At 39.0% G+C, this 5,810-nt stretch overlaps 1 long non-coding RNA gene across 1 annotated transcript; it reads left to right on the forward strand.

Annotated features, from left to right (window-relative positions):
* Window positions 1–567: 567 nt before the first annotated feature.
* Window positions 568–2,383, forward strand: LOC149109351 (uncharacterized). The gene is made up of 2 exons (XR_016208684.1): window positions 568–1,084; window positions 1,995–2,383. It is a non-coding gene; the product is annotated as an uncharacterized LOC149109351 (long non-coding RNA).
* The last annotated feature ends 3,427 nt before the right edge of the window (window positions 2,384–5,810 follow it).

Raw genomic sequence — 5,810 nt, forward strand, 5'->3', positions numbered from 1 at the left:
CGACTTTATTACCGTTAATAAAAAAACCACACCCTTCCTATTCAATTTTAAAACACAGATATATTGTTTGTGCTTTTGGTATAGAAATGCACTGGGGACATGACTGTGATGGGAAAAGAAGGCTTGGGAGGTACTAGTCTTAAATGAGTACCTGTTGAGAATTTACGTACATATTCACTCTTGTTACTTTCTTTTTTGAAACTATATAGATTATACAGTCGAACCTCCACTAACGGTCACCTCTCCACAGCGGACTCCTCTCTGCAACAGACACATTTTTTGTCCCGGTGGACAGTCCATACATTCGCTCTTACTTTTACCTTTAAAATATGCAAAATAAGGCTGCAATATAATTCTAATTATTTTATACCGCCTAATTATGGATGTAGAAGTTCGCTTTGTCCATAATTGTGAATTCTCAAGGTAAAATATTAAAGTGCGCCTAACACTAAAATTTTTTTTCGCTAAAATAATAAAGCTTATTTTGTGGAGTAGTGTGCCGCAAAAATTTTTCGATTTGGTTAAATCTTTAATTTTCTATGGCTTGTCAAAGTACGCCAAACGCCGCCATTTTGGTTCACGACCGAGTTTAACGGGGCATGGGTCGAGGGCCGGATGTGACGTCAAATCCAGAACACGGTGATTCTGTAAATTCGCATATTTACTTGTTTCTGTGGGGAAAGGCTGGGAAAGTAGTTAGAAAAAATGTTAGCCAGGTACGTTGTAGTGGGATGTAGCAACACAGCAAACGTACAGGAGGTACTGCGCTTCATGCCATACCGTTTTATGAAGAGATGATCGTCCTGAAGAGAAGAAACGTACAAAGCGATGGATAGATTTCGTGAAAACGAAACGCGCAAAGTGAGAGGCGTCTGAGTTTGGTGATCTGTTCTAAGCGTTTCAAACAAGATGATTTCGCTCGACGCCTGGATTTTCAGCGAGAGGAAGGGATTTTGCTGATTCCATGGCTTAAGTGAGACGAATTTGGAATAACCGCTTTTCCATCGATTCATGCAGCCGTTGTTGCATCTGATCTGATAAACAGCAGCAGTCAGTCAGCACAGCCGATAGATACAGAAGAATGGTAAGATATTTTTTTCTGAGCAAATGTTACCTGCCGTTGTATGTTTGTTTCCTTCCTTGTTCAATTCTTTGAAAAAGAAATCTGTAAGGGTATTTTGGGCAAGAAAGTCATGCGAACATGCACACCAGTTTGGAAAACCCACCGTTCAACAAATGTGGCCATAGAGACATTCAAGCAAGGAATGGCTTAGAATTAGTTTATATGTTCAGAACCCTTTTTACATGTGGGTATTATCAACATACAGAGAACATACTTCGACCAGGACCACAACGATTTCAAGCTGTCAGTGTATGTGTCTGTTTCTGCATGAGGCTTGTGGACTTGAATTGTATTTATAGGAAGTTTTAATTATTGATACCACGGTAACAGATGCTTATGAGATTGCATCTCTGCTGACCAAATGCTCTTGCAAATGAGGACATGTTGTTCCAGAAACATTGCTGAAGACACAAATATTTCCCTCTTTGCCCAACATGGGAAACACTGTTGTGACACAAAAAAATGTTTCTGATAAATATTATTTTTTACAGGGACATGGTTGTGTCCATAACAATGCATCTGCAACTGGCTGCACTGTAGAAAAGCCATCATTGAACTGATGTTGTTGTTGTTGTTGTTGTTGTTGTTCTTTTTATTATTATTATTACTATTACTATTATTATTATTATTATTATTATTATTATTATCATCATCATCATTATTTAGCTCGTATTAGCTGAGCAGTAGGTGTGTATGGGAGAATCTTGACTGAGGACCGAACGCAGTGAGGTCTGTAAACACGACCGAGGTTAAGATTCTCCCATACAGACTGACTAAGCTTGGTTAATAAGAATAAACAAGAACAATTTAATTCTTTTAATGTAACTGGTTTGTGAACTGACATTTTGCTTTGCTTTTTTTTTCTCATCAGGCTTTTTGGCACTTCCATAAATAAGTATTGTTAGAAGAAAAAAATGATTTTGCATTTTAGTTTACAACTTTTTCACTGCAAAGCATTACCAGTCTAGATGCCGGTCTAGATGGGAAGATCTAGTCTGCTTTCAATATCAGTTTCAGCCAATCAGATTTGTGAATTTGGTAGTTTCCAGTCCTTGTGAGACAGAGCCATATTATTATTAGCTTGTCATTGTTTGCCAGGAAATAGATTAAAGAATACAGAATCAAAAATAAATAAATAAATAAACAAATAAATAAATAAACATAATTTTATTGTTGTTCAGGTTGATTGCGACATGTAAATGGTCAGTGATGGGACACAAACATTAAATTTTCCACTTGACAATAAAAGAAAGAAAGGCAGCTGCTTCCAGTTTGTAACACAGGATTATAATAATTCACATTTCTAAGCACAAACGAAGAAAAAGGGGTCCTTTTGATGTTTCATGGGCCTTTTTTTATTAGTGTGTTGTGTGAGTAGAACAAACTGGCTATGTCTATGAATCAATAGTTCAGTAAGCTGTTGGTCTCCAGGTGAATAAGACTGATATGTTTTCGAACAAATGCCATATTTTTGCAGTATTGTACAGTTGTAGAACAGTTTGTGTTGCAGTTTGTCAAAATAAGTACAGTAAATATCAAGCCCACTCTAGTCTTGTTCGAATTCCTCATGAAGGTCAAATCATTCAGACCTTTCATCCTTTTCAACTGAAAATTCCTTTCTAATAATATTACATTTGTATTGCTACAGAAAGGAATCCTCTTGTTCCCCAACATCCCATACACCAGCCTTGAGAACTCTTAGTATGAAACACTTCGTAACTAAAGAAGATTAATGGAAAAAAGTTTTCTAGCAGTGGGCATTTTATGGTGAGGGAAGCGGGGTGGGGGGAGGGGGGGGGGGGGATAGGGCAGGATACCTAAAAACAAAGCTCAACGGAGAAACCACAAAAAGTAACAGTATTGTTCAAGAATCACTAAAGCATGTTTGTAACAGTGGTACAGGACTAAACGGGTGTATACTAATCGTAATTCACACTTTACCAACCAAAGATTGCAATAACATAACCAACCCCCTAGCTACCCCCCTCTTACTCAGGAACTTTACAATGACTTGTTTATACATGTAACTGATCGTTTCACAGCTATACTTGTAAATTGGAAGAATCACTGTTAAGTAAAATGTTGTGTGCATGCATGTAAAGAGGGATTCGGAAACATTTTTTATTTTATACAGCCATGTGCATACCTGAATTACCTCTCTTTGCTGCCAGGTTGATGATAAGTTTGCCTTCCTTTAGTTTCGTATTTGCCCGCTGCTAATCTTAAACTCCATTCCCCAAGGCATACAGGTTTAATTCCAGGATATTCAGTAACACACTTTAAGATAACATCAGCGCCACAGTATATCAGTGCGAGATCGAAGAAGGCGCGAAGATAGTAAAGACGCGCCACGCGCTAGAGTCTTACTAGTATCACTCTTCGACTTCTACATATCGCTGCTTTCGAGTCTGTCCATCGGAGCTCGTTCGAGTTCTTTGTCAGCATCCACCTCCTGGTATTTGGCTGTCCATTCTCCATTGGCCAGAGAGTAGTCAGCATACAAATCAGCTCGGTTGTCACCGTTTGACTAATCGGTTTGCGATGTTGGTAAGCGTGAGCGGTCATTCTCTTCAGCGATATAATAAATTTCAGAGTTTTCTGAGTCAAAGCTCATTTCAGAATCAGACGAACTAGAAGACATTGTTAGTAAAAACAGAAATCGGTCGACTGCGGAGTCCCAGCGAAAGAACTTGTGCTGCAAAAAGTCTTCTACACTCGGAAAAAATAAAAGACCTGACTGGGACAGTCGAAGCATTCGTTCTGGATTTGACGTCACAGCTTTAACTCTCCCCAGATTCCCCATGCGCGGTCGCGAACCATTCGAAACTCGGTTTCGAAGGGGCACAGAAATTCGAGGATTTAACCAAATCGTAAAATTTTTGCGGCAAATTACTCCACAAAATAAACTTTATTATTTTAGCGGAAAACAAATTTTGGTGTTAGGTGCACTTTAAAAGGAAAATTTTAGCTCTTCTGACTGTCCCATTTTTTTCCTACCGAATTCCCGGCTAAGGAGGTATATCTATGAGCGCTTTCCATTCTACCAAAAATTTCCGGATTTTCTGGAACCCTTTCCCAGGAAATTTCCGTACCATTCATGCCTGTTTCGAAAATTTCAGAATGTTTGGTCGAATGGAAAGCGCCCATATTATAGTTTATATAGTTTAGCAGAAAGCAACAGGGGTGAATATGCATGTAAACGCACACCACGTATCTAAAATCCGCTGCCCTCTAGGCTTCTTTTGCTCTTTTTGTATCCCAGCACTATCAACGGTGCATTTCTATTCAAAAAGCACAAACGACAAACATGGACTTTAAAGGTAAAGAGGAAAGGTGTGTTGTACAACTTTTGTGAACGCGGTAATACTTTCCATTAATCTACGTAGACATGCTGTGATAACAGGACCCGCGACTCTGTGATTCGTCGAGTTCTGTCCTTTTGCAGAATTAAACAACACCCCCTGCCCTCCTACGTCTTCCAATTTCGTCCAAAAATGTTTAGTTAGGCTGACGATGCGAACTACCTTACTTGGACGAGCAAACAGTTTGGATTCACTCGCCGCCGTCTTCACTCACTTCGCAAGTGGCCGTTTGTCACGTGTTTGTCACGCAATCCACATTTGCCGATTTATCTGAACTGGAACCACCAAACAAAAGTCAAGTACTTACTCAACTAATACCATGACAGTTATTCGGACTGACTAACAGAACGGCAAAGTCGTGAAATTTTCAAAGGGAGCGAAGTCTGGAAACTTTGTAAGGAAGAAATTTGGAAAGCGTAGTGCTATTGGCGAAAAACCATTTGCGGTTTTCTGTCTTGCTGCTTTATACGTTTTGCAAGTGGCGGACGACTGTTGGAACATTCGAAGCAAAATGAAGTCACAGTATGTGTTTTATTCAGAGGTATGTGCCATATTAGGTGATAGGAAACGAACGATTCATCTATAAATCTAGTGGTAAAAAAACAGGGGCAGTTGTACCATTAGAATTGCAAGCACATGGGTAAGAAATACAACGGTCGAATTATCTTGCCGTAATAGTTATGTCACAACTCTGCGACAGTTGATCATGAGGTTTCGCCAACTGCTTTGTTATCATAACCTGGTCTCAGACCAGGATTTCAAGAAATGCTGCGATGAGACGGTTATTTTTAAAGCAGAGTGCTTGCTTACATGAAATGGTTGTACTCGAATATTTACGCCAAACATAATGGATGCAATCGATCGATTGATTACTCAAGTTTCACCTTTCAAAATGGTTCTTTTTTTTGGCTGTGGGTCTTCCACATAGAACTGCCGATATTGAACGAATAATGGGTGCTGCAGTTGTAACCTTTAAAAAGAAACATACAGTAGGCGGAAGTAAAATCAGTTTCGGGCGATATGCACGTCCCAGTGATCGAAATAAATTTGCATAATATTACAATGTACCGAAAGCAGCGTCTATATTTATTTAATTGCAAATGTTTGCCAAAGTTAATCATGTAGTTAATCTAAAAGGAAAAAAAACAGATTGCAAGCATCTTTATTGACGAAAAAGGCTTCCATTCGCTTATTTTTGTTCTTGTTGAAGGTAGCTTTCCAAATTCCATGTTGGTTTCACGAATGACGAATTTCTCGAAATGTACCACACGTTTATTGCTCTCGACAGGGTACTATTTTTGGGCCGCGGAAGAGACTTTCACACA

The sequence above is a fragment of the Orbicella faveolata genome, unplaced genomic scaffold (genome assembly GCF_042242905.1).
Source record: "Orbicella faveolata isolate gen_17 unplaced genomic scaffold, um_ofav_v1 contig_25, whole genome shotgun sequence".
Classification (NCBI taxonomy): Eukaryota; Metazoa; Cnidaria; class Anthozoa; order Scleractinia; family Merulinidae; genus Orbicella; species Orbicella faveolata.